The sequence below is a fragment of the Melopsittacus undulatus genome, unplaced genomic scaffold (assembly GCF_012275295.1).
Source record: "Melopsittacus undulatus isolate bMelUnd1 unplaced genomic scaffold, bMelUnd1.mat.Z mat_scaffold_306_arrow_ctg1, whole genome shotgun sequence".
NCBI classification, from domain to species: Eukaryota; Metazoa; Chordata; class Aves; order Psittaciformes; family Psittaculidae; genus Melopsittacus; species Melopsittacus undulatus.
In genome coordinates this window covers 63084-80690 of record NW_022994228.1, presented here as the reverse complement: position 1 = coordinate 80690, position 17607 = coordinate 63084, and the positions used below count along the sequence as shown (strand labels likewise).

Here is a 17607-nt window from a genome sequence, read left to right as displayed (position 1 = left end):
AGAGCTTGAATTTCTATAGATCTCATATAGATACCTATTATATTGAAAAAGCTATCAAAATGTATTCATTTTGTTGTTGAGCTAGCTTTTGATTTAGGAGATGCCACTGCTTTCACCTTCCTTTCTGGTATTGAAAGGGTATAAGAAACAGCTTTAGTCTGATGGTAAGGCTGATAAGACACAGATAAGACAGGCTGAAAAGGGAAATGGAGATACAGAGATTAGAAATTACTTGCTTAAGTTTGCAGAAGGCCAAGAATTGAGCCCAGATCTGTCCATGGCTCCTTCAGTGTTTGGTCTGAAACATACTACAGAGCATTTCAAATTATACTAAAGGAAGGTAAACTCGAGTTTACTTTAGCCCTGTAACTCCTTTAAAGTGTTTGGGATGAACAAACCAGACCATACAATTCACATGTAGCAGCTTTAGCTCAGATTTAATAGTTGCATTACTTAAGGGAAAAACACAGGTCAGATTTTAAGTTCCTCAAAGGTGAAAACCTCAACTTTAAACAGAGCAAGCTCATGATACGGATTTTATTGACCTCCTTAAAAACCAGTTGCACTAAAGGAAGGTTAGCAACCACCTCTAAATCCTTCATAGTTATAGTTTAAGCTAAAAGTTAAGTTTCCTTTTGCTTTTTTTATAATTCAGCCACTCTTATAGCATCTGTTCCGAATCAGGCTATTTTCCCATTGCTTAAAAGACAGGTCAGGGTTAATCTCCTGTACCATGTTTGCTTTCCAGGCATTAGTCATGAAACTGCTGATGAAAAGGTGATTTTTGGCATTGAATTTAATTCAACTTTTCTGGAATGTATCCTAAGTCCCAGCAAGCCTCTATTAGGTGGTATATTCAGCGCTCTGGAGAAGAACATCGAGAAGAGGTAAGTTATAGTCATCAAGGCAAGTTTCCTCTATAGAGAATTCAGCTGAGCATTGAAAGGCAGGAGTTATTGGGATTAGTCAATATTTTTACTTTTTCTTGCTTCACCTTAAGTATCACATAGCATTCTGGTATCACCATTTGGGGCATGCAGTGGGGAAGAGAGAAGCCATTTTCACTGTGTCATAAGCAGATTTAAATATTTATTTTGACTTACATGCTCATTCTATTGAAAATAAAAAAGAAAGAAGAAAAAAAGAAGCTGGGCTTTGATTAGTGGTAAAAAATGCAAGTAATGGAAAGAAAAATCCCTTTTGTCCTGTAATTAACACTAACACAGCTATTTCTGTCTTTAAATGTACCTTCAAAGCCCTTTGTTTTAAAAAATCTTTGCTCAGTTTAGTGTCTGATTGCATTCCCTTATCATGTTAAGCAGCGTAGTTAAGAACTGCATGTATTGCTTGCTGCTTCTCTTCACCTCTCCCCAGAGAAGGAATGGTCTGTGCAGTAAAAGACTATTTGCTTTTTTCCTTGGTGGTGGACTCTGAGAATTATCTCCGATGGCACTCTGAGCTGATGCAGACATGTCAGGTAAAGACTTTCACCTTGCATCTGGAGTAGAAAGTGGTGAAACGTGATGGCCCTTAATTCCTGCAGGAGCCAGGTTTGGGTCCTCACTGGTGGAGATGCCCTGGAGAAACCTCCAGGTCTCTGCATACCCCTCTGCAAAATTTCTTACTGGCTCTTCTCTAGTGACAGAGATAGTGACAGAGGGGCCCTCTGATTTGCCCAAAAGGTCAACATGCTGGGACTGATGTGGACTGGGTTTGAGTGACTTTCAAACCTCAGGAGTTTTTCATAACCTTTTTCTTACATGAGTGATTTTATCTCTGAGGCCAAGTTCTGCTGTGATGGCAGCCATGGCAATGGGAAAGGAGGAGGGAAAAGAAGTGCCCTTTCAAATGAGCTGGTCCCAGGTGTTAGATACACTTTTTTGTTGAATGTTCATCTGAGACAAACATTAGTTTAAATGACAGGAACTATCAAACACCCAACCGGTCTTCCATTCTCAATGATAATTCATTCTATAGACCTTCTGAATGCAGAAAATGTACTCTCTAAAGGTTGGGGAGATGAAGGCCAGGGCAGGTGCCCGTCAGAGTATCCCTTTTGGGTGAGATGTGACTCATGGCAAAAGTCCCAAAGTTACAAATCCAGTAATGTCTTGGCACAGAAAGCCAGAGTAAGGGGATACAAGGCGCTTCTGATTTTCCACCAGATAAGACAAAAAACCTCGCAAGGCTGTACATTGACTATGACACTGTGGTACTTTACTCCCCTTCTCTTACTCATGCTTTGGATTGGCAAAGATTCTTTCCTCTGCTGAGAATAAAAAAAATCATTAATTTATAGATACAGTGCTTCCCACAACATGGAGTAAGCACCAAAAGAGATTACTGGTTTGAGATACCTCCTTTAACCTCCATTACAGTCCATACTTGGAAAAAGAAAAGAGATCTTCTGATCAGCTGGCCAGGCACACTCACAGCTGCAGGTAGTTGAAATGAAAACCCAGTTAGAAGTGTATCTGCCTTTAAAGACCTGTGGGCATTCATTGTTTGTGCTTTAATTGATTTACCTTTAACTGTCCTGGGCAGAAGACTGTGCTCTACTTCCCTAAGGCAGCAGTTTGCAAATGCACTTAACGTATTTGATCAGGGAAAGCACTTGCTTAATTCTAACCATGTGTTTAAGACTCATTTTTAAGTAAATTTAAACAGATAGTTAACAGGGTTTTTTGATTTTATTTTGGTTTGGATTTTTTTTTTGGGGGGGGAGGGTGTTCTTTTTCTGAACAAGAAGTTATGTTTTGGGAAGACTCGAAATCATTGTTTAAAATAATGAATAGGAGCTAAGACATGTGCCTGAGCTTCTCAAAAAGAGCTACAAACTTTGTATAGAGCAGTCATTTCCCTGTGAAGAATGTTATATTTCTGTACCATAATAAGTTGCATTTTCAAGATTTGACAGCCTGTTTTGAAAGGCTGCTTTTGAATTTTATCTCTGTCAATTTAGGGGGAAAAAGTTGATTTTCTCATAAATCACAGGTTCAGACAAGCCTCCGAAGGTCAGGAAGCCAAGCTCAAGCTATCTTTCTTATTTGATTGTAGAACAAACTGCAGGTCAAACCAACTTGTGAACAAAATTAGGGCAGGCTAACCTATATAGCATAGCATAAGTTAAGGCTATATTAAATTTTGCCATGCTTTTCCAAAATGTTCACTCTGGCAGTGACCTGGCCCCTGCTATTCTGGTCCAGATGATAGCATGGTGATGTCCAGTACTCCCAGGGCTGCCCAATGCACCAAGGATGTGCACACAGAGAGTAAGGGAATGCATCTGTGGGATGGCATTTGAAGCTCCAGCAAGCATGCAGCATACATCCTTGCACATTAGCAGGCTTCCACAGCAATGTTTACTGGGCTTGCTCTGTGTAAACAGTCTGACATCTGTTTGTATGAGAAAAGTAAAGCTTTGCTAAAAGGCTAGATTAACCTTTGAGGCAAATTTAGAAGAAAATTAGAAGGCGAAATCTGCAGACAGATTTTCTACATTATGAATGCTAACAGTAGGCAAATAGCTTTTTACCACATATTGTCCCTAAAGCCATAGCAGCGTTTCTGTGATCTAGCTTTGATAAAGTAGAAGTTGGAGCACATGTTCTGCAACTCCTTGGGGTGGTTTTGTTAGTTTATTTTTATATATTTTTTTGCAGTCTTTGAAGATAACAGCCTATATAAATGCATATGCACACATTGATGATTATAGGATCAGATGACTTAAAGGCAGTGTATAGCTATTAGTTTTGTTTATTCCTGCCAAAAAAAAATCCTACAGTAACTGAATTTCTAGTATTTTGACCCAAAGAACTTGAAGTCCTTCTTAGCAAACTCAGCTTGCGCATCTTGAATCAACATAGTGGGAGTTAGCATTTTTAGAAGGAGGAAAACAAACAAAGAAGCTTTTTTGGTTTGGTTTTTTTTTTATTTATTTATGATACTAGTCTAAAAGTGTCACATTTTAAATGCATGTGCCTAAAGTTAGATTCCTAGTTTCATATATGGCTGCCTAAATAAATGACCGGGTCTGTAGAGATCCGGAGCAATCATTCTTCATATTACATTGAATATGGGTATTTGCAGGTTAAAATGTTAATCCCTTGTTAATCTGGGGTTCCAGAAATTGAGGTTTTTCAGGTTTTCTAATTTAACTTATCAGTGAAAATTAATCATCGGTATTAGAGCCTAATTGGAGGTCTTCCTTGAAAATCCAAAGATCAGCAGAGCGATTGACTTTCTTTTTAAAGTACTTCAGTTTGACAGAAATACCATATGTGACAGAAACAGTGTGGTCATATTTAACATACATCTCGATCTTTGCTCAGCCAATGCATTACCATAACTTTTCCCATTGCAATTATATTTTCTGCTCTTTCTCTCCCTTCCTGAAGCAGGTTTCTCAAATAACACTGTATGTTATTTTAGCGCATGTCTTAGTAGTGTAACTTATTGTGATGACGATACCATGCTTTGCAAATTACTCCATGCACCTGGAACTTAGGTTACGGACTTTTAGTTCCAGGGCTGGAACTGTAATGTCTCAGCAAGTCTTTAAACCTGGCTTTACAACTAGATGGCTTTGCACTGTCCCAGACATTCACTACACCTTCCTGAAGGAAGGAAAAGGGCAAAATCCAGACTAGATGGGAAGCATTTGGCCCAGCAGGATGTCCCTGACATTTCACCCTTAGGGTCATGGTTCAGGATGTGACTTCCAGGCAAAGCAACCTGTGGGGAGGGACAGGATCTCCTGTGGTACAGGAGCTGTCACCAGGTCATTTTGCTGCCAGTGGGAGTACCTTTGCCTGTAGTTTGGGGCTGTTTTAAGGTCAGGAGTCAACTATTTAGTGCTTTTGTGTTTAGTGTTGCTCACGCAGTTGATCACGTTTGTTCCTGTGCTTGCAGGGTTAGTTGCTGAGATGAGGGAGTGCATTACAGTGCCCGGAGTTCATAAAAAAAAGTGGACATCATCTGTTCATAATGTTAAACTACTGATGTTTTCTGAAGCTTAAAACAGATATTTATTTCTTAAAGAAATTCCTGTGTGTTATACTATGTATATAATAGGTGTCAGGACTGCAAAAAGCAAATGCATGGCTCCCAACAAAGCCATTAATTTTGGTGTCCCATGGCTCTGCAAAGTATTAGCCCCCTCCTGCTTTAGGCTGTACTTTACCCCAAATCTCCTGCAGCTCCAGGTCTGTCAAGCTGCCACCTCTCCTTGCAGGGATCGGAGCAAACCATATGGTCTGAAGTGACAGAATAGGTGCAGATCAATTTTAACTCTCTCCTTCCTGCTCTCTTCATACCTGGGTATGAAAATAAATCCACCAAAAGGCAGGAGGACATACTTCTTGATGGTTCTCATCCTTTCTATATTCCTGCACCAGCCCTGAGATGGGTTTTTCAGATGGACCCATGAGAGCATCTGATGGCTTGGTAGGTACAAGAGTTTGACCCATTCTTGGACAGGACACCTTGCCTGGCAAAAGACTGTGACCTAGCTACCCCATGGAAGCAAAGACATATTGTTTCCATTCCACATATTAGCCAGACTGTGAAGACATATTTCAGTTTATCCAAGACATAAGTTTCCATCTTCTTTTGTGGCTGAAGGTTTTTGTATCATGATGGTAGCTTTCCTTGTTACAAACATCTGGTCAGCAGCATCTTGTGAGTAAAGGTCAGAGATTCAGTGCCAGTCCTGAAATCTGAGTTGAATGACACCAAGGACTGAGTTTCCAGTACCTTTTGTTAGGGGAATGTAGCATGGTGTTTAAATCCTTAGGTCAGGGAGAGATTGAGAGTGAGAAAAATAAGAAGAGATTCATTCTGCAGCTCAGGGACTACTTAACAGCTCTCATGCTTTCACTCCTCTGTTTTACTATATTACTCGTTGGTTTTTTTTTCCCCTAATGCCTTGATATTCTTAAGTAAGACTAATATTTATGACAGTTTTTCCTAGGGAAAAATAAAAGAACTCTGAACTTGGATATAGCTCACAACGTTTCTGCTTTGATTTGGATATACTGGGGAGGCAGAAGTTTAAAATTTAGTCTCAGAATAAGAAGTTAACTTCATCTTGAAAGTAATAGGAATCATGCATTTCTATAATGACATTGTACCAACAACATGTTCTTCATTTTTTCTGTGGGAAGAAAAAGAAAAAAGAAACTAAGTCTACATCTGTGTTGGTGTTTGATGACTATTTTTCCACTCTAAGAGAAACAAAATTATACATAACAATAATGCAAAAAAAAAAAAACAACAAACCCAACCCAGAGTGTTCTTTATTTGTAGTGAAATGATAAAGAAGAAAACAGTAGAAAAACAAAGACGAATGTGAATTCTCGGCAAATGTTCCTCATTTTCTTTTCTCCCCCTCTCAATTTGTTCAGGAATTGCAGCTAACCTATGATTAGTCCAGCTTTACCTCTTAACATTTTTTCACATGTTGATTAATGAGGGAAGGCAGGCTTTGAAACAACTTTGGTCTCCCAGACAGGTGCAGTGTTTTAACTGTGAAAGAGTTGACATGTGAATTATTTGTAAAGAGGGAGCTATCTAAACACATCATTAGCAAAGGACAAAAGGCATTGACCTAACCTGGTGCCACAGCACTTTCAAATCCTTGGTTGTTTTCCAACTTACTGATTGTTTAAAGATTTGCCACCATTACTGGCAATGCCTGTGTCTCCTTCATTGTTAAATTCTGTTTGTGAAAACCAAGTGTTTGATTTACATGGAGAGCTTTACCCTTTGTCAAATATTGCCAGTATCTATGGCATGTGCCATAATTCAGGTAATGTAACTTTAGGCAAACTTATCATGAAGGATGGAAAGCACAATTTGTTGATAAAACACTGTAAAAAATCTGCTCCCACTCCACTAAGAAAGTTAATGGTAATCAATTGCTTCATTATTGTGGTTTATAATTTGTTTTCTATTGAACAAAACTATGTCTCTCATGTTAACGTTTTATTGTACACCCAAATTTAAGCACATCAACAAGCTTTTGAGTTAAATGAATTAAAGCCTTTGTGCTTCTGAATTATTAAATCTTATTTACAAATATTTTAGGAGAGTTATTGATTATGACACAGTCGGGGGACTGGTTACATGGACACAACGATGAATCCACAGTTGACCAAAGCAAAATGATGTCTTTTATCTAACTAATCTTTTCACTCTCCTCAAATTTAATAAAATATGTTTTACATCTATAGGTCAGGAACCAAGGAGCACATTAAGCATTCAAGTGAAAGGTTAAAGATCTACTACCAAGTAATGAAATGCCAGGTGTTTATGAAACTCCAGAGCCCTGTGTGGGAAAAAAGTAGAGAGGAAAGACAGGAAGAGTTCTGAACCTATGGGTAAAACAACATAAACAGGATACCAAAAAGAGAAGTAAGGGAGGGGAAACAGTAATGAAATGTTGCTCAATGCGTGTGAAATCGGAGCCATAATTTCATCCTGCCAGAGGATAAGAAAGGAATGAATGATGATGGCACAGAGAAGGAAGAGGTGACAGTCAGTGTAAATCAATATCCAAGGTTAAAACAGGACATACTGTAAGAATGCTGCTCCATTAAAAATAGTATTTACAACTTGAAAGTGATGGCTGATACTCAAATGGTAAATAGGTATGAGTAGCGGGGTGCTGGACTTGGGGGTCCAGTGATCTTTTCAAGTCTAGATCTGCCATTATTCTGCCTTCCTTTCACTGAAAATAGGCAAAGCCCTGGTGAGGGCTCCTTGGACTGGCACTCAGCCAGCCAAAACAGCCAGCTGGAGATCTTCCAAGTGTGGGAGGTGCACAGCTGTCAAGATGCTCTAGACTACAATATTGGCAGAGCCACTGATAGGCAGATGCTACTGCAGCAATTACATCAAGCTCTGAGCTCAAAGAGACCCATCCTGTTTTTTCTCAAACAATATGGGAATTTGGTCTTTGCATAGTGCCTTATGAAACCCAAAAGCCTGGAATTTAGCTGTTTCTTCCCGTCCTTTTCCCTAAGTTTTTAAAACCTGGGTCTTCATGTTGCATGAAACTTGGGCAGAGGAGAGGCTTCTTTGCCAAGCCTCTTAGCCCTCTTGCCTGGAGCCTGCTCTTGCTTCTCTCTGCAGAATCCAACACTACAAGGAAAGACCTTCCTCAGACATAGCTCTGCCCACAGCTACTTATTTGTGCATTCATTTATAAGTTTTATGCTCCTGCTTTTATTGTAAGCAAGGTACATTACTTGGAATGAAGTGTCACTAGCTGATAAAACTGAGGATTACTGCCCCATGCTGCAGGTTCTGGTGATAGAAAAGTGGTCTTTTCTAGTCTATCTCCCTGCTACCTTGTGTGCACGTGTTTGTGGCTTGACCATGATTTCTATAGTTTAAACTCAGTGTAGTAAATCAAAAGTAGCTTGTGCTCTGTAGCACCTGTTGTCAGGACAATCGATTTTCCAGGAATTTCCTTAAATTAGTATGATTTCACCCTGCTGGTGCCAAGTAAGCATGTTTATATACAGTTTACAAACAATGAAATTAAAGCTCAGGGTTAAACCAACACCATCAGCTGGTGACAGGAGCCAAAAAATACTTGGCCACAGAATCAGTCAGCCAGAGCCATGTTCTGACCAGGATTTTATAGCAGCTGGTTTCTTGTTTCTGTTGCAGTCAGATCGGTGATAGCACAGAGGCCTATTTCCAACCATCCACATATCTAATGCATGCATGTATGTATGTATGTACCTATCTATCTATATCTACCTACCTACCTACCTAATTTATTACTGGAGACAAAGCACATACAGCTTTACTGCCTAAGTGTGCATGCATTATATATATATATATGTGTATTGTTTTTTAATGGTGATCTCAAAATGGTCTCTCAGATTATTTAACCCTTCCAAAGTCATTATTATAGAAACTTAGAAAACAGTAAAACTAAAAGCCCTGGAAGGTCTTGTTATCTGTCTCTTTGCTCCAAGAGACCCTATTGTGATAAAGTATCAGAATCACAACAGATGGAGAATCGTATGTAAGTATCCACTTTTTCCCATGGAGTAGAAGAGGGAATGATGTACAGATTTTTTACATAAAGAAGCAGTGAGTAGCTTACCCACTGTGAATAAATCTAATTTAGTCATCTTCATGCCTCCCTGATCTTCACCCTCTGAAGTTTGCTGAAGGGTCAGATGCACACTCTGGGAAATCTTCCAGATTCTGTGTTGGTTCTCTCTGCTCCCACTCACTCCCCACTTCTTACACCCACTACTCAGCCTCGTGCTGATGTTTTCCTGTGTTCTAACAATGGCACCAGCAGTGCTGAGGCTGGCTCTGCCGCGGGCTGCTGAAGCAGCACTGGGGGCCCTCCAGTGCCATTGTGTTCTGCAGCCTCTGTGCGGCAGCAGAAGATAGCGTGCCAGAGGTGACAGCTCTGGGCTAGACCAGGATCATTTTCAAAGGAAATTCTGCTGTTGGACACTGGGAGTTAGGGGGCTTGTTTTCTGCTTCCATCTCTGCTACTAATCTTTATATGGTCTTTAGCAAGTCACTTACCTGCTACATTTCCCAGCTGCAAAAATAATTGGGTGCCTTGTGCCCCATCCTGTTTTGTTCAGTTTTGTTGGGGGAGGGGGGGTGGGGCATGCTTTTTTGTGACATGTATTTTGGAAATGATTTTCAGATCACCAGTTATTCAACTTACCTGATGGTGTTAGTACTCGAAGGTGCACCTTATTCATAACCAAAATTACAGCTCCATGCTGACAGACTTCAGCTCTTGCAGTCTCATTCTTTTCTTTGCTCTTATATTCCTTTTTTTTTTCTCTCTAAGTTCATTTTCACAGATCTTAACAATAAAAGAATTGTACTCAGCTGTAGTTGTCTAACCTCACTGGATTTTTTTAATCGCATCTCAGTGAGTCAAAGCCAGGGTCAACTTCCTTTTGAAAAAAAAAAAAAACAGTTGAAAAAGATCGGAATCACAGCATTTCACTTTAAAAATCAGTAGTAATATTTATTTTCAATGCGATATGGGCTCAGCACTCCTGGTGTATACAAGCACAGTGGTATATTGGGTGCATTATGGGTACCTCAAGAAAAACAGTTAAAAAATTAATGGTATTTATAGCACTAAATTGCTATCACTCCTTGGAGAATGTAAACTTACTGCTTTGTAGTGTGGTGTTACTGTCCTTTCAGCTATACAGCATGTGTCATGCTCTGGTTTTGCTGATGAAACTCACCTATCACATTCTTCTTTTGTCGAACCCCACAGCTGAAGGCTGATGAAAGGATCATCAAAACAGAGCATGGGTTGCTGATCCGCAGCTTGCAAAGAAGGGATGCAGGAGCCTATTTCTGCAAAGCTCAGGAGCACACCTTTGTCCATACCATTGTGAAGCTGAATCTCAACATCATTGAGAATGGGCAAATGGAAAGCACTCAGAAAACTGAGGATGAGGAGGGCCGGGTTAGGGATTTGCTGACAGAGTCCCGGCTGAGGTACAAGGACTACATCCAGCTTGTCAGCAGCCCCAGCTTTAGCCTGGATGAATACTGTGAACAGATGTGGCACCGAGAGAAGCGGCGGCAGCGGAACAAAGGTGGTGCCAAATGGAAGCATGTGCAGGAGATGAAAAAAAAGCGAAACCGAAGGCACCATGAGCCAGCCAGGCCACCATCTACGTAGTTTGTAAATGCTATTTAAAGAAGGGACATTTTCCATAGAGAAAAACAAATACTGTGTTTTCGTTTTGTGCATCTTGCCTATGAATTAGTACTGCTTCTTATTGAAATCAGATAATTCACCATCACTATTAATCTGTATGAGACTGTACAAGGGGATTTGATATCAAATGAGATGTTCCTTATTGGAGTACCACACACCAGGCAATAATTTCAAATGCGTTCATTAAAAAGAAAAGATGTACACTTTTAGGTAATTTCTGGGTATCCTGAAGCTACGTGAGCTGTGTTCTGTACTTTCTGCATAATTTTAACATAGGGTTTAGTGTCTGTGTTCCCATGTTGATATTTGCTGCCACATTCCACCCCAGAGGTGGCTACATTTCAGGAGAGTGCAGATGTATTTCTAGTTCTTTGGCATCTTTCTGAATAAGAAGCATGGTAGAAATGTGTGACAGATCTGCAAAAATACCCTCTAATTTACCCATTGGGCTTGTATACAGGCACATGGGTGGGTTTGCTAGCACAGAGAGGCACAGCAAAAAATCAAATTAAGTATTGGCTTAGGGACAGCATTCATTCTCTCCATAAAAAAGGAGAAAGCATAATTGTAGTTTAAGAGAGGGGAATTATTGAGCATCACTCATTAGAGTTTGAGTAGCCTCCAGTTTGCCATCCATCTGCTGAAATGAAATGTTGACTTTAATTGAAACTGCCACCAAGATGCTTGGTAGTAAATTTCCTAAGTGGTCCGTGGGAGGTATATGCATAAATCCTATTAGCAAATAACAGGATTCCTGCCTGCACCTCTCCTGTATCTCCAAAGGTGTGACTCTGTCTTTTTCTTTGGCCCTTTGCTAGCTTTGTTTTATGCAGAGGAAAAGGAAAATAAAAGACAACAACAAAGCTAAAACAAAAGACGATGAGGGAAAATATTTAGTGGCTGAGACCAGTGCTCTTGACACAGAGCTGACATTCCTCAGATGTGTGTATTCTTTGGGATTTTCTCTCAAAGGTCTTATGTATTTTTAAGTTGAAAATTTGCATTGTTGGGATTAATACTTTTATTATAATTAAATAAAACAGAAGGTGTCCATGTGTAAATAAAACCTGTAAGTTAGAAATTTACTATATACTACAATTTCATTTGTAAAGAGTTCCTTGTTCCTTGGTTCATATTTTAGTTTTAACAGTGTAATTTTTTCCATACAAACAGGCAACACTGGCCTCATTCTTATCTATTTTACATCAGTGTCATTTCATTGATTTTATTCCTGATATGCCGCAACAAACACAAGCTCAAAATCAGTCCTACTGTCTCTTCTCATGAGTCACAGCCCCCTTTTCCCCTCTTCCATCTAACCTCCCTCGTTTTGCCTTTCACGCCTTTTTGAGTGTGAAATGACAAATTAGCCACTTCCTCACATGGAAGAGAGCTTTGATGGATACCAAAACGACAGGCTTTACTTGTTTCTCATGCATTCTACAGATCTTGAGAGCAAAGTCTGTGGGAAACCCGAGTAATTGGTGTGCACCTCATTAAGGAACCAAAAATGTTGGCTCTGAAAGTTGTAGATTTGCCCTCACCCTTGCTAGTGTTTGTGTGTGCATTCAGTCCCTGGTCTATAATTGCGTAGGTCCAGTTTATGTCGTTGTTCATTTCCTCTCTGTTGAAAGTCAGATATGGCAAAGTGTTTGTCAGATTCAGAAAGGAATCTTGGCTTACCCACGTTTCTTGTAAAACCTGAAAGCTGAGTTTGCATGTGTTGTATAAAAGCCAGCCATACCATATGTCATTAATTTTAGATGCTTTTTTTTAATAGAAGATGTATGAGTTAATTAGGAGATATTAGATAGCATGCGTACAATGCTTTGATAGTGTAAAGCACTGAGTGCTAACTATTATAAAATAGGTCTGGGGGGGAGGGAGTTTCTCAGCACAGGACCTTTAATCATCAGAAAGAGTGATGCTGCAGACATTAACCAGTCATACAGTACTTCAAGAATAAGCAGATGACTTTTTGGCATTTGTACTGCAAAATAATGTAGGCCAGGCATTTCACAAGAGTCTCGTCATTTTGGGTACCTTGATTTTAAGGCCAATTAAGACTACTTAAAGGAGGTATGGGGGGGTATTAAACTACTACATATAAAGCACCCTGTGACAGGGATATTCAATACTCTTGGCTGGAAGGTTATGCTGACACCATATGGAACCTACCTAATTACTCCTTATTAGATTTTTATCAGCCCACAAAGTCCCATTTTTCCGACCTGGACATTAAGTAAATGAGTGGAACCACACTTAGGCTATGGGCTAAAAGGTGGTCCTCACTCACATGCACTGACAAAGGACCTCCTCTTCTCCCCAGTGTTAATACAGTACTGCAATTATTGCATTTCACACAACTCTCATCACCTTTGCCTACTTCATAAAAAGCAAATCAATTTCTTCTGCTGTATTTTATTCTCCTCCATGAAAACGAAATAATTTGACCAATGTTAAGATATGACTAGGGGTATGTATTCTACAAATGAACCCAACTGACTGACTTTAGTAGAATTCTGGGATGACTAGGGGTCTCAGTCCTGGGAGCATCAGATTTAAGTGGTTGAATTAAAATATTATTACCCTTAAAAACAACTTTCATTTCATTTATTTCAAATGTTGTTGCAATGAGATTCTTCTTAAAGAAATGACCTCATCACTCTTGGGTACAGTGGTAGCATAAACCCCCAAGTGAGATATAAGGCCTCTTCCATCATGGGAAATAAACTCAATATCCTCCAAACCAGTGTGCTGTATTGGTTTCATGCCACTCCAGGGAGCATATTTAATAATATCACATAGATAAAAATCTGTGTTTTGATATAGCTAGCAGGGCTAGCACTACTCCTCATGCACAGCAGGTATACACATGTAAGGAGGCCAGGGGACCTTGGAGATAATGGAATGAGAACTACAGGTCAGAGATCACTACAGGAGCTAAGGCATGGTTTAGTTAGGCAGGACTCAGCAGTGCAAACACAGGAGTAGGAGGAGGAGGAGCAGTGGGTCCTTCCACAACCTGCAGTCCCAGAGAGGGGTTGGGAGGATGAGCTGGGCTAGAAAATAGAACAGGAGAGGATCCCCCTCTTTTCAAAGATTTCCATCTGTATAATTTAAAGGCTCAATTCTAAGACTACTTAAATTTCAAATCAATAATTCGGGGTTCAACGGCACTGCTGTGAGCTGTGCTATGAGCCACAACAGGCTCATAGTTAAAATGAAACCAAGCCTTACCTCCTTCAAGAGCTCCATAAAAATGGAGTTAAACGAAGTTTTGGTCCAGAGTGGAAAAAAGTTGCCTCCAGCTTAATAACTGTAAGTTTTAAACAGATCCCTTAGTGCATATGATACAACATAGATATTTATTTACATATGCATTCAACCAGGAGTCCAATTATTAATACATTATATTTTCCTTCAACAAAATCTTGCCATTGACCCTACACAATCAAAAGGTCAGTGCTGGACTGAAGTGGCTTCAAACGGATTCTTAGAATAACCAGCACAATGTGAACTGTAGTTATAAACATGCTGAAAACTGACTTAAGCTTTAAAGCTCAACAGGGCCCTAAACTTTGTAACGTTCTTGCAGTCAGTTAAAACAGAAAATGGGATTAACAGAAAAAGGAATAAAGTATTAACACATATTGTGATAAACTAGTTCCGTTACTGGAAACTGTTCCAACAGGTGTGAATGGGTGTTCATGCCATAAGCAAATACTTTTCTCTCCCAGAAGTTAAAATTACATTGTTTGAGCTATCTAAGTATCTGAATACTTTCCAGTTCATAAGTAGATTTTGGACCTGGCTCTTATGCCACTCATGCTGAAATAATTAGGTAAATGCAACAGATTTCCTTGGGTTCATATACTTTTGAGATTAGAAAATCCCAACAGTTCAAATGCCATGAACCCTTTAATCTAACGATGTTGGGTATTGATCTACATTTAACATTTTAGATAATGAATTGTTGGTTTTGCTCATTATTCATTTCATGAGCCTGTCTCATAATAATGTCTCAATATTTATAATGACTAATGGAAATTGAGCTTGTTAATGTTTTGTCATATGAGCATCTGAGTATAGGAGTGCATATACAAATGTTTTATTTTCTGTTCATTTTGTAACAGAGGTTAACTCGCAAAAGCCAAATGTGATGTCAAAAGTCAAGGTTCAGCTCAGCTTCCCCTGACAGCAGAGATTAAAACCCTTCTGGAACTGAATTGTAGTCTAAATAGATTATAATCTATTTATAGTCTGGTTCTCAAACACCTAAAGCTATGTGTTGTTCTGTAGAGTATATTGGCCTGGTTCTTCTTGCACACAGTTATAGATGAGATCTGGAGGTTTAAGGAATTACATCTGCATGAATGGAAAATTAAGCCCACATGCCTCTCTAATATATTCTGTTACATTTTATAAACTTTAAATGGTCTCCATTATAATATTTTACAACAGTGTTGCTAATATTACCCTGAACAAGGCTTCTGTCATTAGCTGAAGTGTGACATTCTTGGCAGTTGTAATCCAGATTTCAAGGTTTGTAAAATAAGTTCATTATAGTAACAAAAAACAAAGGCATGGGAAAAGAGTTTAATTATAAATTCTACAAGGTGGATTTGTAAGATCTTGTTTCTACATATCAAAATAGCGGTTATCCTAAAATGTGTCAGAAACACCAGTATTTGTTTTCCTTTTTTGGTCAGGTAAGGATACATAACAAATTGTAATCCTGATTTTATCACTTGTCAATGTGTAGCTGAAACATCTGTCCTGACAGCTGTAGCAAGACTGAGTTTTACTTGCCTGTTCTTTTCTTCCACCAGTTAAACCCATTGTCTCCTGCCTTTGAGACTTCCTGCTGCATCAGGTAACCCCAGTTTTATATGGGAGAATACTTTGTGATTTGGTGTTTCCGCAACATAAAAACATCTTTACAAAGTCATAGTATCTTGCCTTCAGATGATGACTTTCCTAAGCATTAGCTTTTGCGCTCAGTTGCAGATGCAAAACAAACACTGTGAGGTAAATTGGAGACCAGATGGAGTTTTCATTTACAAAGGAAATTTTGGGGACTGTAGTTTAAAGCTCTCCTTTCTCTTTTTACTTATGCAGTTGCTGTGTATAATTCTCCAATTTAAAATCAAAGTCTTTTGTGCTTTAAAGCATAAGATTTTCCATGTGATGCAAAAAAAAAAAAAACCAAAAAAAACCCAGAACATTTCCAGGTGATTTTTTTTTTTATTGATATGGACTGTTGGTTAATAGTTTAAAACAGAGCAAGCCAAGGAAATAATTTGTCCAGCCATAGATGGTTGTGATATTTGTAAGGATCCCAGACACTTTTGAGTTTTGGTGGTGTTTCATATTCTGTTCCCTTCCTCTTATGGTATAGAAGTGCTTGGCTGTGGGTTTTGGGGCAGGGAGAGTGGGTTTTTTTGAGAGGGAGGCTGGAGTAGGTTCTTTTCAAGGGGTTGTTTTGGTGTTTTGTTTCAGTTTGAGGGGGTTTTTGTTGTTTTTGTGTGTGTGCATATGTGTGTGTGTGTTTGGTTTGCTTTTTATGTTCTACTCTTTTTCTTTTTTCATGTTATTTCTCCTACTAAAAGAAAGTATGCCCAAAGCCAGATGCTTTCTGCTGGTGCAACATATGACGAAGCAGTAAGAGTAACAGAAGGCTTGGGCAGAAATGAACATAGTATAATTGCAAGAAGCAAAGTCATCGCTTAAATGGCTATGCTGAGAGTATAAAGACCATTGTGCCATATCTGTGGTCAAAAATGAGACTGAGGGAAGATTTAGAGAAGGTATATTTTTTAATTTCTGAAATTTTGTCAATCCACAAAATCTAATCTGTTATCAGGTCTGTTATCTGTAGTTGCCAGAAACATTGAAATAAAAATGAATTAACAGAATTTCACAGAATGTAAATTTCTAAATTTATTTTCGTATTCTGAAATTATTTATTTAAAAATGCTGTCATTTTCATTTAAAATATTTTACTTACAATGTTTTTCACTAAGAAAAGATTTTTTTTCTTAAAATACTTTTTAATATCTGCACTTTAATGTCTCTGCAAAAACATTGGAAAAATGGGAACAATGTAAATGGACTGCAAGTTTTATGAGTTATACCTCATATTTGACCAGTAAAGGCTATATTTTTTCCTAAATCATTACTCTTTCAGAAGCTCAGCATAGGAATTGTATGCCATGTATACCTTCTTTTTTGATTTGTAAGGCATGAGTGGTACTTAGGTCAACGTGGTACTTGGGTTGACATGTTATTTAGCCTGACTTTGTGAGGGAGACTGATTTTCACATGTAGAATAACTATATAGAGAGTAATAATACTGAAACATTTCAATAAGAGTATCTATATGTAAATAGTGCAGCTTATTGAGTTGATATAAGTGAAATATAGCTTAAATAAGCTATGTGTTTGCCATGCCTGCTGTTTTATTAAATCTTCTAATCTTATATGCAAAGGTAACTGAAACAAATGTATATTTTGTGCATACTACAATAAACTTCACATTCTGAGATTTTGCTTCTTTTTTAAATTCATGTCAAACTACAGAGTAAAATATGAGTTTTCAGAGGAACAAGGTCTACAGCATGTCATGAAAGTGAAAAAGATATTAATGCAAGTTTCAGGAATCCGAAGTGCCTTATTTCAGAAGTCTTATCTGAGTGAGGACTCCGAGATTCATCCCTGCATTGAGGACAAGTCTAAGGCCAAGAGAGTCGGTCTACAGAAACAACTCAGAGAAGCCATGGGCCTCACAGTGATTAATACACACAAAGCAATACACAATAGGCAACTCTATGCTTATTAATTTAAATTCAATAATGGCTTTTTAACGCATG

The 17607-nt window shown here is 38.6% G+C and overlaps 1 long non-coding RNA gene across 1 annotated transcript; it reads left to right on the top strand.

Moving 5' to 3' along the window:
• The first annotated feature begins 821 nt into the window (after nt 1-821).
• On the top strand, nt 822-17282 carry LOC117438430 (uncharacterized). The gene is made up of 2 exons (XR_004550784.1): nt 822-887; nt 10283-17282. It is a non-coding gene; the product is annotated as an uncharacterized lncRNA (long non-coding RNA).
• The last annotated feature ends 325 nt before the right edge of the window (nt 17283-17607 follow it).